Source organism: Ursus arctos, unplaced genomic scaffold (genome assembly GCF_023065955.2).
Source record: "Ursus arctos isolate Adak ecotype North America unplaced genomic scaffold, UrsArc2.0 scaffold_6, whole genome shotgun sequence".
NCBI lineage: Eukaryota > Metazoa > Chordata > Mammalia > Carnivora > Ursidae > Ursus > Ursus arctos.
Genome location: NW_026623078.1, coordinates 24,620,859 through 24,648,171, shown reverse-complemented (window position 1 = coordinate 24,648,171; position 27,313 = coordinate 24,620,859). Strand labels below are relative to the sequence as shown.

At 45.2% G+C, this 27,313-nt stretch overlaps 1 protein-coding gene across 7 annotated transcripts in view; it reads right to left on the bottom strand.

Annotated features, from left to right (window-relative positions):
* Positions 1–27,313, bottom strand: part of CSPP1 (centrosome and spindle pole associated protein 1) — a 332,365-nt gene that overhangs the window by 155,577 nt on the left and 149,475 nt on the right. The gene's annotated exons all lie outside the window — the stretch shown is intronic.

Sequence of the window (27,313 nt, the reverse complement as noted above, 5' to 3'; positions counted from 1 at the left end):
TGGATTATGTCATTTAATTTTCCCAATAACCCAGTGTGTCACACATTACTGAGCTTCAGAGAGGTTAAATAACTTGCCCCAAGACCACACAGGTAGTAAATTTCAGAGCTGGCATTCCAACCCAGGGCTGTCTAACTACTGACTGGTGTGCAAGTAACTAATACTATTTCTTTCTCCCTTTCCTTTCCTTTCCTTTCTTTTCCTTCCTTCCTTTCTTTCTTTCATTCTTTCTTTCTCTTTCATCCTTCCTTCCTTCCTTCGAGAGAGAGAGAGAGAGAGAGAGGGAATGCACACACACATGTAAGTGAGGGAGGGACAGAGAGAGAGAATCCTAGGCAGGTTTCCCACTGAGTGCAGAGCAGGACGCTTGGCTCGATCTCGCAAGCCTGAGATCGTGTCCAGAACCAAAATCAAGAGTCGCATGCGTAACTGACTGATCCACCCAGGTGTCCAGAACCAAAATCAAGAGTCGCATGCGTAACTGACTGATCCACCCAGGGACTTCTATGCAAGTAACTTCTATGCAATTTGCTTGTAAGGATCCCAGAAGGGCTTGATAAATTTTCTCCTAGTTCACATTTGAGTAAGGATGCAAATATCATAGTGGTAGCTAGCTGTGGGCAAAAGTCCCACCAAAGTATGGTGGGCAGGCTCTAAGGGGTCTCCAATGATTCCCAGCTTTGGTACACATACACTTGTGTAATGCCCCCTACCCCTTGAATATGGTCTGGAAGTACTGACTCACTTCTAAGGGCAGGATATAGCAAAAGTGATAGGATGTCACTTCGGAGGTTAGTTTACAAAGAAACCGGCTTCCATCTTGGGCCTGGTCTGTCTCCCTTCCCCCGTGATCAGCTCTGAGGGAAGCCAGGTGCTTGTCGTGAATTGTATCCTGGAGAGGCCCATGTGGCAAGGAACGAATGTCTCTTGCTTACAGCGATGGAGGACCTCTGGCTGCTAACAGCCGCCTGAGTGAGCTCAAGAGCAGATTCCCCCCCTGCCCCCTCCCCACACAAGCCTGGAGATGACTGAAGATCCAGCTGACATCTTGAGCGCGACCTTGTGCGAGATCCTGAGCCAGAGGTACCTGGCGAGTCACACCTGGATGGCTGGCCCACGGAAACTATCTCAGGTTATAAATGTTGTTTTAGGCTGTTCTGTTTGGGGAAAGCATTCAAGAAAGAGAAAACAAATATGTGAAGCCACACTTTTGGCTTCTGACCCACCCCCTCTCCTGGGGTTGAAATTCCAGGGAAATCAAGAGATGGTAGAAACTACTGACAGATTAGGGTAAAAAAAATGTAAGAAAGAGGACCTCTGTTCCGTTCACCATGTGTCTCTCTGAGAGGACATCACCTTACTTGACCCTCACACGCCAATATGTGGCCAATGTAGGGGACGACTGGCAGTGTGGCATGAGTCAGCTGAGAGCCTGGAATGGGAGGCTATCTGGATTGTTTCCAGGTTTTGGCTATTATAAAGCTGCTCTAAACATTTATGTATAGGTGTCTGAGCGAACATAAGTTTTGATTTCTCTAGAACAAATTGCAAGAGTGCAATTACTGGGTCATATGGTAGTTGCAGATCTAGTTTTTAAAGAAACTGTGTGGAAGTGTTGAATCACTACACTGTACATCTGAAATTAATAGTACACTGGATGTTAAGTGGAATTTATAGAAAAGATTTAAAAAATAAAAGAAACTGTTAACTGTTTTCAAGATTAGCTCTACCATTTTACATTCCCACCAGCAACGCAGGAGTGATCCAGTTATTCCACATCCTCCCTTGCTTTTGGTGGCGGGGTCTCTCTGATACATTTTATTTTAGTCATTCTGATAGGTATGTGTGACAGCTCATTGTAATTTTAATTTGAATTGCCCTCATAGCAACTTTTTAGGTGCTTTCCATCTGCATACTCTTTGGTTAAGTGTTTAGGTCTTTTGCCCATTTTTTTTAAATTTTCTTTTGACTAGATTGCTTGCTTGTTGTGGGGTCAAAATTTGAGTTTATATACTTCAAATAGGAGCCTTTATCAGATATGTGGTTTGCATATATTTTTTTCCCAGTTTGTATCTTGTCTTTTTTGTCCTAAGGGTGTTTCACAACAGTACAGATTCAGAATTTTGATTGTTTGATAATGCCCAATTAATCAATTTTTCCTTTATGGAAAATGATTTGATGTCAAACCTAAGGTTTTTTTACCTGGCTGTATTTTCTGCAAATTTTTTCCTAAACGTTATTATAATTTTACATTTAAGTCAGTGATTCATTTTGAGTTAATTTAATATATATATATATATATAGATAGATAGATATAGATATAGATATTTATTTATTTATTTATTTATTTATTTATTTATTTATATTTTGAGAGTGGGAGCACACACGTGATCAGGGAGAGGGGTGAAGGGAGAAGGGGAGAGAGCAACCTCAAGCAGACTCCCCACTGAACTTAGAACCTGACTTAGTCGAGGACTGGGACATCATGACCTGAGCCAAAATCAAGAGCTAGCTGCCCTAACCGGCTGAGCCACCCAGGCACCCTGAGTTAATTTTTGTATAAGGTATGAGACTTAGATTGTGGTTCTTTTTTGTGTGTGTGTGTGTATGGAAGTCCACTTGCTCCAGCACCATTTATTGAAAAGGCTTTCTCTTCACTATTGAATTGCTTTTCACCTTTGTCAAAACTCAGTTGGGCATATTTGCGTAGGTCTATTTCTGGGTCCTTCGTTCTGTCCCATTTATCTGTCTTTACTGTGTTCCATTTGCCTCTCCCTTCACCAACACCACACACTTTTGATTACTGTAGCTATATATCTTGAAATTGGGTAGAATGGTTCTTTTGGTTTTATTTCCTAGTCTTTTTCTAGGTTCTTAAGGTGAGAGCTTGTTGTTTTTGAACCTTTTTTTTTTAGAGAGGGAGAGAGAAATAGAGATGGGGGGAGAGAAGGAGGGAGTAGGTGCGAAGGGAGAGGGAGATTAAGCAGCCCTCATGCCATGCACCAGCACAATGTGGGCTCAGTCTCACAACCCTGGGGTCCATCATGACTCGAGTCAATACCACGAGTTGGATTAACTGACTGAGCCACCCAGGCGCCCCTCCTCCTTTCTAATGTATGCATTTAGTGCTCTAAACCTTGCTATCCATTGATTTAGCTGTGTCCCACAGATTTTAGTATGTTGTAGTTTCATTTTCATTCAGTTCGATGTATTGGGATTTTATCTTTGATCCATGGATAAAGTAGACTGTGTATGGATATTTGTTATCTTTCCTCCTTTCAATATGTAGTTTGAATTTTTTTAAATATTTTTAAAAATTTTTAAATTTTAATTCCTATAAGTTAATATGTAGTGTTATATTCATTTCAGGTATATAATATAGTGATTCAATGGTTCTTTTTTTTCAAATGTTAAATTCTAGTTAAATATCCTGTAATACTGGTTTCAGGAATAGAATTCAGTGATTCATCACTTAAATATAACACCTAGTGCTCATCACAACAAGTGCCCTCCTTAATACTCATCACCCATTTAGCCCCCCCAAACCTCCCTCTAGTTTGTTTACATCGTCGTCAGAGACCATGGTTCTGTGGGATTTTTTCTTTCTCTTCTTTTCTATTGTTTTCTTCCTTTCTCTCTTTTTTCTTTCCTTTCTCTCTCTCTCTTTCTTATTCATTCATTCATTCATTCATTCATTCATTCATTTGCTGAGGTCTGTTTTTTGGGCCCAGAATATACAGAACATAGGCCCTTGAAAATAATGTGCATTGTGCTGTTGTTGGGCAGAGTGATTTATAAATGTGGTTTAGGTCCTGTTGGTTCATGGTGGTGTTAAGTTCATATCCTTGTTGATTTTCGAACGATTCTCTGTACATTGGTTACGTAAAAACACCAAATTGCTGGGCGAATTCAGTCACAAGGGTGGGGAGGGTGTGGGGGTGGGGTGGGGGTGGGGAGTGGTCACATCTTTGTGAGTTTACTCCAGGAGCCCTACCAGGTTTCTCTCAGTGAAGAGCTGAGACAAATCAGCTCATACAGGGTATGCTTTGAGCAAGAAAAGAAAAAGCAACAGTTCTGAAATTCACCAGAGTACCGTGTTCTTCTTAACAAGGCCTGCCCTCAGGGGAAACTAGTTAAACCTGAGCCTAATCTACTGGGATTTTTACCAGAACATAACTGACCTGGGAAAGAGGAACACCCCCACGCTGCGGAACCCCCCCCCCCAGCCCCAGCAAGTTCTCCTCTCCTGCCTGAGGGGAAGGACTGGGCGCACGCAGGAGGTCACAACCTTGGGGCTCAGGGACACTGGAGACAGACTAATTGGACTAAGGATGCCCCTGCCACACACCCACCCACCCGCGATAGGCCTGTCACTGAAGGTAGTGCCCTGTACCCGGCACAGCATGATCATGTCTGGCTCTCACAAACTAAAAATTATAAGGCATGCTAAGAGGGTAAAAAAACAGTTTTCAGAGACACAGCAAACATGAGGACCAGTTTCAGACATGGTGTAGATGTTGGAAATTATGAGACTAGGATATTAAACAAAGATAATTAATATGCTAAGGGTTTCTAGTGGATAAAGAAGACAGCATACCACAAACAGATCTGCAATGTGAGAGTTGGGAATTCTAGGACAGAATGAAAAATTGCTAAAATAAAAAACTTCATGTAACAATGTGATTGGAGGAAATAATGTCTATGAATTAAAAAAAAAAAAAAAAGGAGGACACTAAACGGGTAGATGCAGGAGGGTTCAGAGCACACCAAGCATGATAAAATACCAAAAAATCTGTACATAGGGGCATCTGGCTGGCTCCGTCAGAAGAGCGTGCGGCTCTTGATCTGGGAGTCATGAGTTCAAGCCCCATGTTGGGTATAGAGATTACTTAAATTAGTAAATCAAGTGAAGCATAAAATCTATACATAGGCATATCAAATACTGCAGGAAATGATCCACTGGGAAAAACCACCTGACATACACAGAAATACAGATGAGACTACAAAGAAACTTCCCTTTAGAAACCGTACAACCAAGGAGTGGAGTGGAATAAAAAAGCCACCAAATTAAGAATCTGTCGCCTCTGAAGTTATCCTTCCAAAGTTAAAGAGAAATGACGACAATCACAGATCAAAAATTGTGGAATTTGTTGCTGACACCCCTGCCATGCAAACTATAAAAAACTTTCTTCGGGGCAAAGGAAAATGATACAGGCCACCTCCACCGAGATACACCTGCTTCCTGGAAGACATGGATTTAATGTGGAAAACAGGCTCCAGCGGACATCCATGAAAATATCAGACCCTGCCAGTCCTTTTTTTTTTTTTTTTCTTGTGTGTTGTTACAACTGAAAGTCTACTCTCTTGGTTGGTATCTCTGGGGACACCCTTCAGTGTGGTGCGCTTGCACCCCACCCCTCCCACACCAATAAAAGACAAAGACAGAGGAAGCTTCAGAGGGAGGAGATCTCTGGGACCAGGCTTCTGTGAATGGTGGGGGTGAGGGGGGGGGATGAGGCTCAGCCAGGGACGGGTCCCCCTGTGCCTAACACCCATGCAGAGGAAAATGGCATGGCCCTGCTATGACCCTCTAGGTGTGCTATAGGACCAGGTGGGCTGACAGAGGCCCCAGCTCCAGGCTGTGCATCTATTCCCCCCATGCACTGTGTAAGTAGTTTCTTTTTCTGTCCATGCAATGAGCAAAGGAAGAGGAGGGTCTGCTAGAACTCAGGTGCCCCTCCCCCACCCCAACTGATGTCAGCCCCTCTGGCCAGGCACTGGTGTGTGTTGGAGACGGAACCCTCCTTGGGGTTCCAAGCACTTATTTGTGGCCCACAAGACACTGGTGATTGGAGACAGAGCCACGAGGCCCTTTGGAGCCAGCTGGTGGCCATGGAAATGTCTCTCCAGCCAGTTCTAGAGCAGCTGTGGGCTGCCCTGTTGGTGATACACGAAAGTGTGCCACACATGCCACGAGTCTCTGAGTTTCGCTGGGAGATCCTGGTGTGCACCGCAGTGGTGATAGTCCTAGTAAAGAGCGGACGCAGCTTAAGAAGACGAAGGGGGCAGTGTGCCCAGGGTGAAGTCTCTGAGAAAGGCGTGCAGGAGACAGGTGCAGAGACACAAGCCTGTGAAGCTGTCGCATCTCCTGTGCAGAAGGCCAGTCCTCTCCCACTACAGATTCTCGCTCTGGAGGTCCTGAACAAAACTCACAGCTATTTCTCAGTGAAAGACGCTGCCCAACTGCTGAAGGGAATTGGGGAAAGCCCGCCTAATAGCCCTTCCCCGCCGACTGATGAAAATCCCATCTCCAGAGCATCACAGGAAGATGGAGAACCGCCCGCGAGGAAAATAACGGAAGGCTCCAATGCCAGCCCCGATGTTCAGGGAAGTCAAGGCCCGCGGGCCCAGGAGATCAGCAGTGGCGGGCAGAGAGAGCAGGAAGAGGCAGAGGAGGAAGGCAGGCCAGAGCTTCCCAGCCCAGGAGTGCAGCCGGCTGCGGGTGCGGACAGAAGCCAACTCCAGAGCCTAGGCCAGATCATGCTGAAGATGCTGCACGTGCTGGAGCTCGTTAGACATCAGCTGGATGGTGCGGGCTCCGAAGGACAGGGGAGGAGGGAGGCGGCTACTGGCCCCATCCACCCGTCAGCCCACTACCAGAATGGCTCCCCTCTCGGCGTCCACGTCCCTGTGCCCTCGGGCGGGGGCCCAGAGAAAAAAGGAAAGCTGTCCAGGGAACTGATGAAGCAAAACAAGATAACTGCAGAGCTCAGAAAACAAGTAGCAACCTACCAAGCTGAGGAATTAAGTTTGCGACTTCAAAACACCCTCCTGGACAGTGAGATTAACAAGGTCCGGCAGCAGCTCAAAGTACAGCCTGAGACGTGGGAAGAGCACATCCTGCAACTGGAGAGAAAGCTGGTGGAGGAGCAAACCCTCCGCCTGGAAGTGGAGAACGAACTGATCAAGATACGCAGGAAGGCCGATGAGGCCAATTGGAACTTCAGCCTCTACAGGAAGATGGCTGAGGACCTGAGCAAGGAAAGGGAGAAGATCTGCTCCTTGCACGAACGGGACATCCTCGTGTATGAGAAGAGGAGTGACCAGAGCCAGAAGGCTGCTTGGAGGGCCGAGAGGGAGCTCAGAAAGCTGAGGGAAGAAAACCGTTGGCCGGTGCAGAATCTGGTCAACTTGGGGCCCAGGGTCCAGCCTGTCCCATGGGGGCCTCCTGCTCCTGTTCTGAGCACAGCCCCCAGACGCCCTCAAGGGCCAGGGGCTCTCCTGAATCCCCAGAGGCCCCAGCAGGGAGCAAGGGTGTGCCCGGAGGGCTCAAGGGCCTCGGGTCCCCTGCAGGTCTGACTCAGCTTCCCAGCAGCCACCAAGGTCCGCAACCAGAGCACAGCAGCTGTTGTGCCTCCCCCTTAAGCCATACCCACTGCTCCTTTTAGTTTAAACCCACCCTAGTATTTAACTGATGCTACATACTTCTTAGTGAAGTTCCCTATAGCCCTAGGAGAGAGAGTATTACTCAATGTTTGTTAAACATAAAAAATAAAATAAAAATACCAAATTGCTGATACTACTGCTGAGAGTTGATTTTATTAAGGGACTATATGCCAAGCACTCCGTTACGTCTTTTACATGGATTATGTCATTTAATTTTCCCAATAACCCAGTGTGTCACACATTACTGAGCTTCAGAGAGGTTAAATAACTTGCCCCAAGACCACACAGGTAGTAAATTTCAGAGCTGGCATTCCAACCCAGGGCTGTCTAACTACTGACTGGTGTGCAAGTAACTAATACTATTTCTTTCTCCCTTTCCTTTCCTTTCCTTTCTTTTCCTTCCTTCCTTTCTTTCTTTCATTCTTTCTTTCTCTTTCATCCTTCCTTCCTTCCTTCGAGAGAGAGAGAGAGAGAGAGAGGGAATGCACACACACATGTAAGTGAGGGAGGGACAGAGAGAGAGAATCCTAGGCAGGTTTCCCACTGAGTGCAGAGCAGGACGCTTGGCTCGATCTCGCAAGCCTGAGATCGTGTCCAGAACCAAAATCAAGAGTCGCATGCGTAACTGACTGATCCACCCAGGTGTCCAGAACCAAAATCAAGAGTCGCATGCGTAACTGACTGATCCACCCAGGGACTTCTATGCAAGTAACTTCTATGCAATTTGCTTGTAAGGATCCCAGAAGGGCTTGATAAATTTTCTCCTAGTTCACATTTGAGTAAGGATGCAAATATCATAGTGGTAGCTAGCTGTGGGCAAAAGTCCCACCAAAGTATGGTGGGCAGGCTCTAAGGGGTCTCCAATGATTCCCAGCTTTGGTACACATACACTTGTGTAATGCCCCCTACCCCTTGAATATGGTCTGGAAGTACTGACTCACTTCTAAGGGCAGGATATAGCAAAAGTGATAGGATGTCACTTCGGAGGTTAGTTTACAAAGAAACCGGCTTCCATCTTGGGCCTGGTCTGTCTCCCTTCCCCCGTGATCAGCTCTGAGGGAAGCCAGGTGCTTGTCGTGAATTGTATCCTGGAGAGGCCCATGTGGCAAGGAACGAATGTCTCTTGCTTACAGCGATGGAGGACCTCTGGCTGCTAACAGCCGCCTGAGTGAGCTCAAGAGCAGATTCCCCCCTGCCCCCTCCCCACACAAGCCTGGAGATGACTGAAGATCCAGCTGACATCTTGAGCGCGACCTTGTGCGAGATCCTGAGCCAGAGGTACCTGGCGAGTCACACCTGGATGGCTGGCCCACGGAAACTATCTCAGGTTATAAATGTTGTTTTAGGCTGTTCTGTTTGGGGAAAGCATTCAAGAAAGAGAAAACAAATATGTGAAGCCACACTTTTGGCTTCTGACCCACCCCCTCTCCTGGGGTTGAAATTCCAGGGAAATCAAGAGATGGTAGAAACTACTGACAGATTAGGGTAAAAAAAAATGTAAGAAAGAGGACCTCTGTTCCGTTCACCATGTGTCTCTCTGAGAGGACATCACCTTACTTGACCCTCACACGCCAATATGTGGCCAATGTAGGGGACGACTGGCAGTGTGGCATGAGTCAGCTGAGAGCCTGGAATGGAAGGCTATCTGGATTGTTTCCAGGTTTTGGCTATTATAAAGCTGCTCTAAACATTTATGTATAGGTGTCTGAGCGAACATAAGTTTTGATTTCTCTAGAACAAATTGCAAGAGTGCAATTACTGGGTCATATGGTAGTTGCAGATCTAGTTTTTAAAGAAACTGTGTGGAAGTGTTGAATCACTATACTGTACATCTGAAATTAATAGTACACTGGATGTTAAGTGGAATTTATAGAAAAGATTTAAAAAATAAAAGAAACTGTTAACTGTTTTCAAGATTAGCTCTACCATTTTACATTCCCACCAGCAACGCAGGAGTGATCCAGTTATTCCACATCCTCCCTTGCTTTTGGTGGCGGGGTCTCTCTGATACATTTTATTTTAGTCATTCTGATAGGTATGTGTGACAGCTCATTGTAATTTTAATTTGAATTGCCCTCATAGCAACTTTTTAGGTGCTTTCCATCTGCATACTCTTTGGTTAAGTGTTTAGGTCTTTTGCCCATTTTTTTTAAATTTTCTTTTGACTAGATTGCTTGCTTGTTGTGGGGTCAAAATTTGAGTTTATATACTTCAAATAGGAGCCTTTATCAGATATGTGGTTTGCATATATTTTTTTCCCAGTTTGTATCTTGTCTTTTTTGTCCTAAGGGTGTTTCACACAGTACAGATTCAGAATTTTGATTGTTTGATAATGCCCAATTAATCAATTTTTCCTTTATGGAAAATGATTTGATGTCAAACCTAAGGTTTTTTTACCTGGCTGTATTTTCTGCAAATTTTTTCCTAAACGTTATTATAATTTTACATTTAAGTCAGTGATTCATTTTGAGTTAATTTAATATATATATATAGATAGATAGATAGATATAGATATATATATATATATATTTATTTATTTATTTATTTATTTATTTATTTATTTATATTTTGAGAGTGGGAGCACACACGTGATCAGGGAGAGGGGTGAAGGGAGAAGGGGAGAGAGCAACCTCAAGCAGACTCCCCACTGAACTTAGAACCTGACTTAGTCGAGGACTGGGACATCATGACCTGAGCCAAAATCAAGAGCTAGCTGCCTAACCGGCTGAGCCACCCAGGCACCCTGAGTTAATTTTTGTATAAGGTATGAGACTTAGATTGTGGTTCTTTTTTGTGTGTGTGTGTGTATGGAAGTCCACTTGCTCCAGCACCATTTATTGAAAAGGCTTTCTCTTCACTATTGAATTGCTTTTCACCTTTGTCAAAACTCAGTTGGGCATATTTGCGTAGGTCTATTTCTGGGTCCTTCGTTCTGTCCCATTTATCTGTCTTTACTGTGTTCCATTTGCCTCTCCCTTCACCAACACCACACACTTTTGATTACTGTAGCTATATATCTTGAAATTGGGTAGAATGGTTCTTTTGGTTTTATTTCCTAGTCTTTTTCTAGGTTCTTAAGGTGAGAGCTTGTTGTTTTGAACCTTTTTTTTTTAGAGAGGGAGAGAGAAATAGAGATGGGGGGAGAGAAGGAGGGAGTAGGTGCGAAGGGAGAGGGAGATTAAGCAGCCCCCATGCCATGCACCAGCACAATGTGGGCTCAGTCTCACAACCCTGGGGTCCATCATGACTCGAGTCAATACCACGAGTTGGATTAACTGACTGAGCCACCCAGGCGCCCCTCCTCCTTTCTAATGTATGCATTTAGTGCTCTAAACCTTGCTATCCATTGATTTAGCTGTGTCCCACAGATTTTAGTATGTTGTAGTTTCATTTTCATTCAGTTCGATGTATTGGGATTTTATCTTTGATCCATGGATAAAGTAGACTGTGTATGGATATTTGTTATCTTTCTCCTTTCAATATGTAGTTTGAATTTTTTAAATATTTTTAAAAATTTTTAAATTTTAATTCCTATAAGTTAATATGTAGTGTTATATTCATTTCAGGTATATAATATAGTGATTCAATGGTTCTTTTTTTTCAAATGTTAAATTCTAGTTAAATATCCTGTAATACTGGTTTCAGGAATAGAATTCAGTGATTCATCACTTAAATATAACACCTAGTGCTCATCACAACAAGTGCCCTCCTTAATACTCATCACCCATTTAGCCCCCCCAAACCTCCCTCTAGTTTGTTTACATCGTCGTCAGAGACCATGGTTCTGTGGGATTTTTTCTTTTCTTTTCTATTGTTTTCTTCCTTTCTCTCTTTTTTCTTTCCTTTCTCTCTCTCTCTTTCTTATTCATTCATTCATTCATTCATTCATTCATTCATTCATTTGCTGAGGTCTGTTTTTTGGCCCAGAATATACAGAACATAGGCCCTTGAAAATAATGTGCATTGTGCTGTTGTTGGGCAGAGTGATTTATAAATGTGGTTTAGGTCCTGTTGGTTCATGGTGGTGTTAAGTTCATATCCTTGTTGATTTTCAAACGATTCTCTGTACATTGGTTACGTAAAAACACCAAATTGCTGGGCGAATTCAGTCACAAGGGTGGGGAGGGTGTGGGGGTGGGGTGGGAGTGGTCACATCTTTGTGAGTTTACTCCAGGAGCCCTACCAGGTTCTCTCAGTGAAGAGCTGAGACAAATCAGCTCATAAGGGTATGCTTTGAGCAAGAAAAGAAAAAGCAACAGTTCTGAAATTCACCAGAGTACCGTGTTCTTCTTAACAAGGCCTGCCCTCAGGGGAAACTAGTTAAACCTGAGCCTAATCTACTGGGATTTTACCAGAACATAACTGACCTGGGAAAGAGGAACACCCCACGCTGCGGAACCCCCCCCCCCCCAGCCCCAGCAAGTTCTCCTCTCCTGCCTGAGGGGAAGGACTGGGCGCACGCAGGAGGTCACAACCTTGGGGCTCAGGGGCACTGGAGACAGACTAATTGGACTAAGGATGCCCCTGCCACACACCCACCACCCGCGATAGGCCTGTCACTGAAGGTAGTGCCCTGTACCCGGCACAGCATGATCATGTCTGGCTCACAACTAAAAATTATAAGGCATGCTAAGAGGGTAAAAAACAGTTTTCAGAGACACAGCAAACATGAGGACCAGTTTCAGACATGGTGTAGATGTTGGAATTATGAGACTAGGATATTAAACAAAGATAATTAATATGCTAAGGTTTCTAGTGGATAAAGAAGACAGCATACCAAAACAGATCTGCAATGTGAGAGTTGGGAATTCTAGGACAGAATGAAAAATTGCTAAAATAAAAAACTTCATGTAACAATGTGATTGGAGGAAATAATGTCTATGAATTAAAAAAAAAAAAAAAAAAGGAGGACACTAAACGGTAGATGCAGGAGGTTCAGAGCACACCAAGCATGATAAATACCAAAAAATCTGTACATAGGGGCATCTGGCTGGCTCCGTCAGAAGAGCGTGCGGCTCTTGATCTGGGAGTCATGAGTTCAAGCCCCATGTTGGGTATAGAGATTACTTAAATTAGTAAATCAAGTGAAGCATAAAATCTATACATAGGCATATCAAAAACTGCAGGAAATGAAGGAAACAACAAAAAGGGAAAAAGGATCCACTGGGAAAAACCACCTGACATACACAGAAATACAGATGAGACTACAAAGAAACTTCCCTTTAGAAACCGTACAACCAAGGAGTGGAGTGGAATAAAAAAGCCACCAAATTAAGAATCTGTCGCCTCTGAAGTTATCCTTCCAAAGTTAAAGAGAAATGACGACAATCACAGATCAAAAATTGTGGAATTTGTTGCTGACACCCCTGCCATGCAAACTATAAAAAACTTTCTTCGGGGCAAAGGAAAATGATACAGGCCACCTCCACCGAGATACACCTGCTTCCTGGAAGACATGGATTTAATGTGGAAAACAGGCTCCAGCGGACATCCATGAAAATATCAGACCCTGCCAGTCCTTTTTTTTTTTTTTTTCTTGTGTGTTGTTACAACTGAAAGTCTACTCTCTTGGTTGGTATCTCTGGGGACACCCTTCAGTGTGGTGCGCTTGCACCCCACCCCTCCCACACCAATAAAAGACAAAGACAGAGGAAGCTTCAGAGGGAGGAGATCTCTGGGACCAGGCTTCTGTGAATGGTGGGGGTGAGGGGGGGATGAGGCTCAGCCAGGGACGGGTCCCCCTGTGCCTAACACCCATGCAGAGGAAAATGGCATGGCCCTGCTATGACCCTCTAGGTGTGCTATAGGACCAGGTGGGCTGACAGAGGCCCCAGCTCCAGGCTGTGCATCTATTCCCCCCATGCACTGTGTAAGTAGTTTCTTTTTCTGTCCATGCAATGAGCAAAGGAAGAGGAGGGTCTGCTAGAACTCAGGTGCCCCTCCCCCACCCCAACTGATGTCAGCCCCTCTGGCCAGGCACTGGTGTGTGTTGGAGACGGAACCCTCCTTGGGGTTCCAAGCACTTATTTGTGGCCCACAAGACACTGGTGATTGGAGACAGAGCCACGAGGCCCTTTGGAGCCAGCTGGTGGCCATGGAAATGTCTCTCCAGCCAGTTCTAGAGCAGCTGTGGGCTGCCCTGTTGGTGATACACGAAAGTGTGCCACACATGCCACGAGTCTCTGAGTTTCGCTGGGAGATCCTGGTGTGCACCGCAGTGGTGATAGTCCTAGTAAAGAGCGGACGCAGCTTAAGAAGACGAAGGGGGCAGTGTGCCCAGGGTGAAGTCTCTGAGAAAGGCGTGCAGGAGACAGGTGCAGAGACACAAGCCTGTGAAGCTGTCGCATCTCCTGTGCAGAAGGCCAGTCCTCTCCCACTACAGATTCTCGCTCTGGAGGTCCTGAACAAAACTCACAGCTATTTCTCAGTGAAAGACGCTGCCCAACTGCTGAAGGGAATTGGGGAAAGCCCGCCTAATAGCCCTTCCCCGCCGACTGATGAAAATCCCATCTCCAGAGCATCACAGGAAGATGGAGAACCGCCCGCGAGGAAAATAACGGAAGGCTCCAATGCCAGCCCCGATGTTCAGGGAAGTCAAGGCCCGCGGGCCCAGGAGATCAGCAGTGGCGGGCAGAGAGAGCAGGAAGAGGCAGAGGAGGAAGGCAGGCCAGAGCTTCCCAGCCCAGGAGTGCAGCCGGCTGCGGGTGCGGACAGAAGCCAACTCCAGAGCCTAGGCCAGATCATGCTGAAGATGCTGCACGTGCTGGAGCTCGTTAGACATCAGCTGGATGGTGCGGGCTCCGAAGGACAGGGGAGGAGGGAGGAGGCTACTGGCCCCATCCACCCGTCAGCCCACTACCAGAATGGCTCCCCTCTCGGCGTCCACGTCCCTGTGCCCTCGGGCGGGGGCCCAGAGAAAAAAGGAAAGCTGTCCAGGGAACTGATGAAGCAAAACAAGATAACTGCAGAGCTCAGAAAACAAGTAGCAACCTACCAAGCTGAGGAATTAAGTTTGCGACTTCAAAACACCCTCCTGGACAGTGAGATTAACAAGGTCCGGCAGCAGCTCAAAGTACAGCCTGAGACGTGGGAAGAGCACATCCTGCAACTGGAGAGAAAGCTGGTGGAGGAGCAAACCCTCCGCCTGGAAGTGGAGAACGAACTGATCAAGATACGCAGGAAGGCCGATGAGGCCAATTGGAACTTCAGCCTCTACAGGAAGATGGCTGAGGACCTGAGCAAGGAAAGGGAGAAGATCTGCTCCTTGCACGAACGGGACATCCTCGTGTATGAGAAGAGGAGTGACCAGAGCCAGAAGGCTGCTTGGAGGGCCGAGAGGGAGCTCAGAAAGCTGAGGGAAGAAAACCGTTGGCCGGTGCAGAATCTGGTCAACTTGGGGCCCAGGGTCCAGCCTGTCCCATGGGGGCCTCCTGCTCCTGTTCTGAGCACAGCCCCCAGACGCCCTCAAGGGCCAGGGGCTCTCCTGAATCCCCAGAGGCCCCAGCAGGGAGCAAGGGTGTGCCCGGAGGGCTCAAGGGCCTCGGGTCCCCTGCAGGTCTGACTCAGCTTCCCAGCAGCCACCAAGGTCCGCAACCAGAGCACAGCAGCTGTTGTGCCTCCCCCTTAAGCCATACCCACTGCTCCTTTTAGTTTAAACCCACCCTAGTATTTAACTGATGCTACATAGTTCTTAGTGAAGTTCCCTATAGCCCTAGGAGAGAGAGTATTACTCAATGTTTGTTAAACATAAAAAATAAAATAAAAATACCAAATTGCTGATACTACTGCTGAGAGTTGATTTTATTAAGGGACTATATGCCAAGCACTCCGTTACGTCTTTTACATGGATTATGTCATTTAATTTTCCCAATAACCCAGTGTGTCACACATTACTGAGCTTCAGAGAGGTTAAATAACTTGCCCCAAGACCACACAGGTAGTAAATTTCAGAGCTGGCATTCCAACCCAGGGCTGTCTAACTACTGACTGGTGTGCAAGTAACTAATACTATTTCTTTCTCCCTTTCCTTTCCTTTCCTTTCTTTTCCTTCCTTCCTTTCTTTCTTTCATTCTTTCTTTCTCTTTCATCCTTCCTTCCTTCCTTCGAGAGAGAGAGAGAGAGAGAGAGGGAATGCACACACACATGTAAGTGAGGGAGGGACAGAGAGAGAGAATCCTAGGCAGGTTTCCCACTGAGTGCAGAGCAGGACGCTTGGCTCGATCTCGCAAGCCTGAGATCGTGTCCAGAACCAAAATCAAGAGTCGCATGCGTAACTGACTGATCCACCCAGGTGTCCAGAACCAAAATCAAGAGTCGCATGCGTAACTGACTGATCCACCCAGGGACTTCTATGCAAGTAACTTCTATGCAATTTGCTTGTAAGGATCCCAGAAGGGCTTGATAAATTTTCTCCTAGTTCACATTTGAGTAAGGATGCAAATATCATAGTGGTAGCTAGCTGTGGGCAAAAGTCCCACCAAAGTATGGTGGGCAGGCTCTAAGGGGTCTCCAATGATTCCCAGCTTTGGTACACATACACTTGTGTAATGCCCCCTACCCCTTGAATATGGTCTGGAAGTACTGACTCACTTCTAAGGGCAGGATATAGCAAAAGTGATAGGATGTCACTTCGGAGGTTAGTTTACAAAGAAACCGGCTTCCATCTTGGGCCTGGTCTGTCTCCCTTCCCCCGTGATCAGCTCTGAGGGAAGCCAGGTGCTTGTCGTGAATTGTATCCTGGAGAGGCCCATGTGGCAAGGAACGAATGTCTCTTGCTTACAGCGATGGAGGACCTCTGGCTGCTAACAGCCGCCTGAGTGAGCTCAAGAGCAGATTCCCCCCTGCCCCCTCCCCACACAAGCCTGGAGATGACTGAAGATCCAGCTGACATCTTGAGCGCGACCTTGTGCGAGATCCTGAGCCAGAGGTACCTGGCGAGTCACACCTGGATGGCTGGCCCACGGAAACTATCTCAGGTTATAAATGTTGTTTTAGGCTGTTCTGTTTGGGGAAAGCATTCAAGAAAGAGAAAACAAATATGTGAAGCCACACTTTTGGCTTCTGACCCACCCCCTCTCCTGGGGTTGAAATTCCAGGGAAATCAAGAGATGGTAGAAACTACTGACAGATTAGGGTAAAAAAAAATGTAAGAAAGAGGACCTCTGTTCCGTTCACCATGTGTCTCTCTGAGAGGACATCACCTTACTTGACCCTCACACGCCAATATGTGGCCAATGTAGGGGACGACTGGCAGTGTGGGATGAGTCAGCTGAGAGCCTGGAATGGAAGGCTATCTGGATTGTTTCCAGGTTTTGGCTATTATAAAGCTGCTCTAAACATTTATGTATAGGTGTCTGAGCGAACATAAGTTTTGATTTCTCTAGAACAAATTGCAAGAGTGCAATTACTGGGTCATATGGTAGTTGCAGATCTAGTTTTTAAAGAAACTGTGTGGAAGTGTTGAATCACTATACTGTACATCTGAAATTAATAGTACACTGGATGTTAAGTGGAATTTATAGAAAAGATTTAAAAAATAAAAGAAACTGTTAACTGTTTTCAAGATTAGCTCTACCATTTTACATTCCCACCAGCAACGCAGGAGTGATCCAGTTATTCCACATCCTCCCTTGCTTTTGGTGGCGGGGTCTCTCTGATACATTTTATTTTAGTCATTCTGATAGGTATGTGTGACAGCTCATTGTAATTTTAATTTGAATTGCCCTCATAGCAACTTTTTAGGTGCTTTCCATCTGCATACTCTTTGGTTAAGTGTTTAGGTCTTTTGCCCATTTTTTTTAAATTTTCTTTTGACTAGATTGCTTGCTTGTTGTGGGGTCAAAATTTGAGTTTATATACTTCAAATAGGAGCCTTTATCAGATATGTGGTTTGCATATATTTTTTTCCCAGTTTGTATCTTGTCTTTTTTGTCCTAAGGGTGTTTCACACAGTACAGATTCAGAATTTTGATTGTTTGATAATGCCCAATTAATCAATTTTTCCTTTATGGAAAATGATTTGATGTCAAACCTAAGGTTTTTTTACCTGGCTGTATTTTCTGCAAATTTTTTCCTAAACGTTATTATAATTTTACATTTAAGTCAGTGATTCATTTTGAGTTAATTTAATATATATATATAGATAGATAGATAGATATAGATATTTATTTATTTATTTATTTATTTATTTATTTATTTATTTATTTATATTTTGAGAGTGGGAGCACACACGTGATCAGGGGAGGGGTGAAGGGAGAAGGGGAGAGAGCAACCTCAAGCAGACTCCCCACTGAACTTAGAACCTGACTTAGTCGAGGACTGGGACATCATGACCTGAGCCAAAATCAAGAGCTAGCTGCCTAACCGGCTGAGCCACCCAGGCACCCTGAGTTAATTTTTGTATAAGGTATGAGACTTAGATTGTGGTTCTTTTTTGTGTGTGTGTGTGTATGGAAGTCCACTTGCTCCAGCACCATTTATTGAAAAGGCTTTCTCTTCACTATTGAATTGCTTTTCACCTTTGTCAAAACTCAGTTGGGCATATTTGCGTAGGTCTATTTCTGGGTCCTTCGTTCTGTCCCATTTATCTGTCTTTACTGTGTTCCATTTGCCTCTCCCTTCACCAACACCACACACTTTTGATTACTGTAGCTATATATCTTGAAATTGGGTAGAATGGTTCTTTTGGTTTTATTTCCTAGTCTTTTTCTAGGTTCTTAAGGTGAGAGCTTGTTGTTTTGAACCTTTTTTTTTTAGAGAGGGAGAGAGAAATAGAGATGGGGGGAGAGAAGGAGGGAGTAGGTGCGAAGGGAGAGGGAGATTAAGCAGCCCCCATGCCATGCACCAGCACAATGTGGGCTCAGTCTCACAACCCTGGGGTCCATCATGACTCGAGTCAATACCACGAGTTGGATTAACTGACTGAGCCACCCAGGCGCCCCTCCTCCTTTCTAATGTATGCATTTAGTGCTCTAAACCTTGCTATCCATTGATTTAGCTGTGTCCCACAGATTTTAGTATGTTGTAGTTTCATTTTCATTCAGTTCGATGTATTGGGATTTTATCTTTGATCCATGGATAAAGTAGACTGTGTATGGATATTTGTTATCTTTCTCCTTTCAATATGTAGTTTGAATTTTTTAAATATTTTTAAAAATTTTTAAATTTTAATTCCTATAAGTTAATATGTAGTGTTATATTCATTTCAGGTATATAATATAGTGATTCAATGGTTCTTTTTTTTCAAATGTTAAATTCTAGTTAAATATCCTGTAATACTGGTTTCAGGAATAGAATTCAGTGATTCATCACTTAAATATAACACCTAGTGCTCATCACAACAAGTGCCCTCCTTAATACTCATCACCCATTTAGCCCCCCCAAACCTCCCTCTAGTTTGTTTACATCGTCGTCAGAGACCATGGTTCTGTGGGATTTTTTCTTTTCTCTTCTTTTCTATTGTTTTCTTCCTTTCTCTCTTTTTTCTTTCCTTTCTCTCTCTCTCTTTCTTATTCATTCATTCATTCATTCATTCATTCATTCATTCATTTGCTGAGGTCTGTTTTTTGGCCCAGAATATACAGAACATAGGCCCTTGAAAATAATGTGCATTGTGCTGTTGTTGGGCAGAGTGATTTATAAATGTGGTTTAGGTCCTGTTGGTTCATGGTGGTGTTAAGTTCATATCCTTGTTGATTTTCAAACGATTCTCTGTACATTGGTTACTTAAAAACACCAAATTGCTGGGCGAATTCAGTCACAAGGGTGGGGAGGGTGTGGGGGTGGGGTGGGAGTGGTCACATCTTTGTGAGTTTACTCCAGGAGCCCTACCAGGTTCTCTCAGTGAAGAGCTGAGACAAATCAGATCATAAGGGTATGCTTTGAGCAAGAAAAGAAAAAGCAACAGTTCTGAAATTCACCAGAGTACCGTGTTCTTCTTAACAAGGCCTGCCCTCAGGGGAAACTAGTTAAACCTGAGCCTAATCTACTGGGATTTTACCAGAACATAACTGACCTGGGAAAGAGGAACACCCCACGCTGCGGAACCCCCCCCCCCCCAGCCCCAGCAAGTTCTCCTCTCCTGCCTGAGGGGAAGGACTGCGCGCACGCAGGAGGTCACAACCTTGGGGCTCAGGGGCACTGGAGACAGACTAATTGGACTAAGGATGCCCCTGCCACACACCCACCACCCGCGATAGGCCTGTCACTGAAGGTAGTGCCCTGTACCCGGCACAGCATGATCATGTCTGGCTCACAACTAAAAATTATAAGGCATGCTAAGAGGGTAAAAAACAGTTTTCAGAGACACAGCAAACATGAGGACCAGTTTCAGACATGGTGTAGATGTTGGAATTATGAGACTAGGATATTAAACAAAGATAATTAATATGCTAAGGTTTCTAGTGGATAAAGAAGACAGCATACCAAAACAGATCTGCAATGTGAGAGTTGGGAATTCTAGGACAGAATGAAAAATTGCTAAAATAAAAAACTTCATGTAACAATGTGATTGGAGGAAATAATGTCTATGAATTAAAAAAAAAAAAAAAAGGAGGACACTAAACGGTAGATGCAGGAGGTTCAGAGCACACCAAGCATGATAAATACCAAAAAATCTGTACATAGGGGCATCTGGCTGGCTCCGTCAGAAGAGCGTGCGGCTCTTGATCTGGGAGTCATGAGTTCAAGCCCCATGTTGGGTATAGAGATTACTTAAATTAGTAAATCAAGTGAAGCATAAAATCTATACATAGGCATATCAAAAACTGCAGGAAATGAAGGAAACAACAAAAAGGGAAAAAGGATCCACTGGGAAAAACCACCTGACATACACAGAAATACAGATGAGACTACAAAGAAACTTCCCTTTAGAAACCGTACAACCAAGGAGTGGAGTGGAATAAAAAAGCCACCAAATTAAGAATCTGTCGCCTCTGAAGTTATCCTTCCAAAGTTAAAGAGAAATGACGACAATCACAGATCAAAAATTGTGGAATTTGTTGCTGACACCCCTGCCATGCAAACTATAAAAAACTTTCTTCGGGGCAAAGGAAAATGATACAGGCCACCTCCACCGAGATACACCTGCTTCCTGGAAGACATGGATTTAATGTGGAAAACAGGCTCCAGCGGACATCCATGAAAATATCAGACCCTGCCAGTCCTTTTTTTTTTTTTTTCTTGTGTGTTGTTACAACTGAAAGTCTACTCTCTTGGTTGGTATCTCTGGGGACACCCTTCAGTGTGGTGCGCTTGCACCCCACCCCTCCCACACCAATAAAAGACAAAGACAGAGGAAGCTTCAGAGGGAGGAGATCTCTGGGACCAGGCTTCTGTGAATGGTGGGGGTGAGGGGGGGGGATGAGGCTCAGCCAGGGACGGGTCCCCCTGTGCCTAACACCCATGCAGAGGAAAATGGCATGGCCCTGCTATGACCCTCTAGGTGTGCTATAGGACCAGGTGGGCTGACAGAGGCCCCAGCTCCAGGCTGTGCATCTATTCCCCCCATGCACTGTGTAAGTAGTTTCTTTTTCTGTCCATGCAATGAGCAAAGGAAGAGGAGGGTCTGCTAGAACTCAGGTGCCCCTCCCCCACCCCAACTGATGTCAGCCCCTCTGGCCAGGCACTGGTGTGTGTTGGAGACGGAACCCTCCTTGGGGTTCCAAGCACTTATTTGTGGCCCACAAGACACTGGTGATTGGAGACAGAGCCACGAGGCCCTTTGGAGCCAGCTGGTGGCCATGGAAATGTCTCTCCAGCCAGTTCTAGAGCAGCTGTGGGCTGCCCTGTTGGTGATACACGAAAGTGTGCCACACATGCCACGAGTCTCTGAGTTTCGCTGGGAGATCCTGGTGTGCACCGCAGTGGTGATAGTCCTAGTAAAGAGCGGACGCAGCTTAAGAAGACGAAGGGGGCAGTGTGCCCAGGGTGAAGTCTCTGAGAAAGGCGTGCAGGAGACAGGTGCAGAGACACAAGCCTGTGAAGCTGTCGCATCTCCTGTGCAGAAGGCCAGTCCTCTCCCACTACAGATTCTCGCTCTGGAGGTCCTGAACAAAACTCACAGCTATTTCTCAGTGAAAGACGCTGCCCAACTGCTGAAGGGAATTGGGGAAAGCCCGCCTAATAGCCCTTCCCCGCCGACTGATGAAAATCCCATCTCCAGAGCATCACAGGAAGATGGAGAACCGCCCGCGAGGAAAATAACGGAAGGCTCCAATGCCAGCCCCGATGTTCAGGGAAGTCAAGGCCCGCGGGCCCAGGAGATCGGCAGTGGCGGGCAGAGAGAGCAGGAAGAGGCAGAGGAGGAAGGCAGGCCAGAGCTTCCCAGCCCAGGAGTGCAGCCGGCTGCGGGTGCGGACAGAAGCCAACTCCAGAGCCTAGGCCAGATCATGCTGAAGATGCTGCACGTGCTGGAGCTCGTTAGACATCAGCTGGATGGTGCGGGCTCCGAAGGACAGGGGAGGAGGGAGGAGGCTACTGGCCCCATCCACCCGTCAGCCCACTACCAGAATGGCTCCCCTCTCGGCGTCCACGTCCCTGTGCCCTCGGGCGGGGGCCCAGAGAAAAAAGGAAAGCTGTCCAGGGAACTGATGAAGCAAAACAAGATAACTGCAGAGCTCAGAAAACAAGTAGCAACCTACCAAGCTGAGGAATTAAGTTTGCGACTTCAAAACACCCTCCTGGACAGTGAGATTAACAAGGTCCGGCAGCAGCTCAAAGTACAGCCTGAGACGTGGGAAGAGCACATCCTGCAACTGGAGAGAAAGCTGGTGGAGGAGCAAACCCTCCGCCTGGAAGTGGAGAACGAACTGATCAAGATACGCAGGAAGGCCGATGAGGCCAATTGGAACTTCAGCCTCTACAGGAAGATGGCTGAGGACCTGAGCAAGGAAAGGGAGAAGATCTGCTCCTTGCACGAACGGGACATCCTCGTGTATGAGAAGAGGAGTGACCAGAGCCAGAAGGCTGCTTGGAGGGCCGAGAGGGAGCTCAGAAAGCTGAGGGAAGAAAACCGTTGGCCGGTGCAGAATCTGGTCAACTTGGGGCCCAGGGTCCAGCCTTGTCCCATGGGGGCCTCCTGCTCCTGTTCTGAGCACAGCCCCCAGACGCCCTCAAGGGCCAGGGGCTCTCCTGAATCCCCAGAGGCCCCAGCAGGGAGCAAGGGTGTGCCCGGAGGACTCAAGTGCCTCGGGTCCCCTGCAGGTCTGACTCAGCTTCCCAGCAGCCACCAAGGTCCGCAACCAGAGCACAGCAGCTGTTGTGCCTCCCCCTTAAGCCATACCCACTGCTCCTTTTAGTTTAAACCCACCCTAGTATTTAACTGATGCTACATACTTCTTAGTGAAGTTCCCTATAGCCCTAGGAGAGATAGTATTACTCAATGTTTGTTAAACATAAAAAATAAAATAAAAATACCAAATTGCTGATACTACTGCTGAGAGTTGATTTTATTAAGGGACTATATGCCAAGCACTCCGTTACGTCTTTTACATGGATTATGTCATTTAATTTTCCCAATAACCCAGTGTGTCACACATTACTGAGCTTCAGAGAGGTTAAATAACTTGCCCCAAGACCACACAGGTAGTAAATTTCAGAGCTGGCATTCCAACCCAGGGCTGTCTAACTACTGACTGGTGTGCAAGTAACTAATACTATTTCTTTCTCCCTTTCCTTTCCTTTCCTTTCTTCCTTTCTTTCTTTCATTCTTTCTTTCTCTTTCATCCTTCCTTCCTTCCTTCGAGAGAGAGAGAGAGAGAGAGAGAGAGAGGGAATGCACACACACATGCAAGCGAGGGAGGGACAGAGAGAGAGAATCCTAGGCAGGTTTCCCACTGAGTGCAGAGCAGGACGCTTGGCTCGATCTCGCAAGCCTGAGATCGTGTCCAGAACCAAAATCAAGAGTCGCATGCGTAACTGACTGATCCACCCAGGTGTCCAGAACCAAAATCAAGAGTCGCATGCGTAACTGACTGATCCACCCAGGGACTTCTATGCAAGTAACTTCTATGCAATTTGCTTGTAAGGATCCCAGAAGGGCTTGATAAATTTTCTCCTAGTTCACATTTGAGTAAGGATGCAAATATCATAGTGGTAGCTAGCTGTGGGCAAAAGTCCCACCAAAGTATGGTGGGCAGGCTCTAAGGGGTCTCCAATGATTCCCAGCTTTGGTACACATACACTTGTGTAATGCCCCCTACCCCTTGAATATGGTCTGGAAGTACTGACTCACTTCTAAGGGCAGGATATAGCAAAAGTGATAGGATGTCACTTCGGAGGTTAGTTTACAAAGAAACCGGCTTCCATCTTGGGCCTGGTCTGTCTCCCTTCCCCCGTGATCAGCTCTGAGGGAAGCCAGGTGCTTGTCGTGAATTGTATCCTGGAGAGGCCCATGTGGCAAGGAACGAATGTCTCTTGCTTACAGCGATGGAGGACCTCTGGCTGCTAACAGCCGCCTGAGTGAGCTCAAGAGCAGATTCCCCCCTGCCCCCTCCCCACACAAGCCTGGAGATGACTGAAGATCCAGCTGACATCTTGAGCGCGACCTTGTGCGAGATCCTGAGCCAGAGGTACCTGGCGAGTCACACCTGGATGGCTGGCCCACGGAAACTATCTCAGGTTATAAATGTTGTTTTAGGCTGTTCTGTTTGGGGAAAGCATTCAAGAAAGAGAAAACAAATATGTGAAGCCACACTTTTGGCTTCTGACCCACCCCCTCTCCTGGGGTTGAAATTCCAGGGAAATCAAGAGATGGTAGAAACTACTGACAGATTAGGGTAAAAAAAATGTAAGAAAGAGGACCTCTGTTCCGTTCACCATGTGTCTCTCTGAGAGGACATCACCTTACTTGACCCTCACACGCCAATATGTGGCCAATGTAGGGGACGACTGGCAGTGTGGCATGAGTCAGCTGAGAGCCTGGAATGGGAGGCTATCTGGATTGTTTCCAGGTTTTGGCTATTATAAAGCTGCTCTAAACATTTATGTATAGGTGTCTGAGCGAACATAAGTTTTGATTTCTCTAGAACAAATTGCAAGAGTGCAATTACTGGGTCATATGGTAGTTGCAGATCTAGTTTTTAAAGAAACTGTGTGGAAGTGTTGAATCACTACACTGTACATCTGAAATTAATAGTACACTGGATGTTAAGTGGAATTTATAGAAAAGATTTAAAAAATAAAAGAAACTGTTAACTGTTTTCAAGATTAGCTCTACCATTTTACATTCCCACCAGCAACGCAGGAGTGATCCAGTTATTCCACATCCTCCCTTGCTTTTGGTGGCGGGGTCTCTCTGATACATTTTATTTTAGTCATTCTGATAGGTATGTGTGACAGCTCATTGTAATTTTAATTTGAATTGCCCTCATAGCAACTTTTTAGGTGCTTTCCATCTGCATACTCTTTGGTTAAGTGTTTAGGTCTTTTGCCCATTTTTTTTAAATTTTCTTTTGACTAGATTGCTTGCTTGTTGTGGGGTCAAAATTTGAGTTTATATACTTCAAATAGGAGCCTTTATCAGATATGTGGTTTGCATATATTTTTTTCCCAGTTTGTATCTTGTCTTTTTTGTCCTAAGGGTGTTTCACACAGTACAGATTCAGAATTTTGATTGTTTGATAATGCCCAATTAATCAATTTTTCCTTTATGGAAAATGATTTGATGTCAAACCTAAGGTTTTTTTACCTGGCTGTATTTTCTGCAAATTTTTTCCTAAACGTTATTATAATTTTACATTTAAGTCAGTGATTCATTTTGAGTTAATTTAATATATATATATATATAGATATAGATATATTTATTTATTTATTTATTTATATTTTGAGAGTGGGAGCACACACGTGATCAGGGAGAGGGGTGAAGGGAGAAGGGGAGAGAGCAACCTCAAGCAGACTCCCCACTGAACTTAGAACCTGACTTAGTCGAGGACTGGGACATCATGACCTGAGCCAAAATCAAGAGCTAGCTGCCTAACCGGCTGAGCCACCCAGGCACCCTGAGTTAATTTTTGTATAAGGTATGAGACTTAGATTGTGGTTCTTTTTTGTGTGTGTGTGTGTATGGAAGTCCACTTGCTCCAGCACCATTTATTGAAAAGGCTTTCTCTTCACTATTGAATTGCTTTTCACCTTTGTCAAAACTCAGTTGGGCATATTTGCGTAGGTCTATTTCTGGGTCCTTCGTTCTGTCCCATTTATCTGTCTTTACTGTGTTCCATTTGCCTCTCCCTTCACCAACACCACACACTTTTGATTACTGTAGCTATATATCTTGAAATTGGGTAGAATGGTTCTTTTGGTTTTATTTCCTAGTCTTTTTCTAGGTTCTTAAGGTGAGAGCTTGTTGTTTTGAACCTTTTTTTTTTAGAGAGGGAGAGAGAAATAGAGATGGGGGGAGAGAAGGAGGGAGTAGGTGCGAAGGGAGAGGGAGATTAAGCAGCCCCCATGCCATGCACCAGCACAATGTGGGCTCAGTCTCACAACCCTGGGGTCCATCATGACTCGAGTCAATACCACGAGTTGGATTAACTGACTGAGCCACCCAGGCGCCCCTCCTCCTTTCTAATGTATGCATTTAGTGCTCTAAACCTTGCTATCCATTGATTTAGCTGTGTCCCACAGATTTTAGTATGTTGTAGTTTCATTTTCATTCAGTTCGATGTATTGGGATTTTATCTTTGATCCATGGATAAAGTAGACTGTGTATGGATATTTGTTATCTTTCTCCTTTCAATATGTAGTTTGAATTTTTTAAATATTTTTAAAAATTTTTAAATTTTAATTCCTATAAGTTAATATGTAGTGTTATATTCATTTCAGGTATATAATATAGTGATTCAATGGTTCTTTTTTTTCAAATGTTAAATTCTAGTTAAATATCCTGTAATACTGGTTTCAGGAATAGAATTCAGTGATTCATCACTTAAATATAACACCTAGTGCTCATCACAACAAGTGCCCTCCTTAATACTCATCACCCATTTAGCCCCCCCAAACCTCCCTCTAGTTTGTTTACATCGTCGTCAGAGACCATGGTTCTGTGGGATTTTTTCTTTTCTCTTCTTTTCTATTGTTTTCTTCCTTTCTCTCTTTTTTCTTTCCTTTCTCTCTCTCTCTTTCTTATTCATTCATTCATTCATTCATTCATTCATTCATTCATTCATTTGCTGAGGTCTGTTTTTTGGCCCAGAATATACAGAACATAGGCCCTTGAAAATAATGTGCATTGTGCTGTTGTTGGGCAGAGTGATTTATAAATGTGGTTTAGGTCCTGTTGGTTCATGGTGGTGTTAAGTTCATATCCTTGTTGATTTTCAAACGATTCTCTGTACATTGGTTACGTAAAAACACCAAATTGCTGGGCGAATTCAGTCACAAGGGTGGGGAGGGTGTGGGGGTGGGGTGGGAGTGGTCACATCTTTGTGAGTTTACTCCAGGAGCCTTACCAGGTTCTCTCAGTGAAGAGCTGAGACAAATCAGATCATAAGGGTATGCTTTGAGCAAGAAAAGAAAAAGCAACAGTTCTGAAATTCACCAGAGTACCGTGTTCTTCTTAACAAGGCCTGCCCTCAGGGGAAACTAGTTAAACCTGAGCCTAATCTACTGGGATTTTACCAGAACATAACTGACCTGGGAAAGAGGAACACCCCACGCTGCGGAACCCCCCCCCCCAAGCCCCAGCAAGTTCTCCTCTCCTGCCTGAGGGGAAGGACTGGGCGCACGCAGGAGGTCACAACCTTGGGGCTCAGGGGCACTGGAGACAGACTAATTGGACTAAGGATGCCCCTGCCACACACCCACCACCCGGGATAGGCCTGTCACTGAAGGTAGTGCCCTGTACCCGGCACAGCATGATCATGTCTGGCTC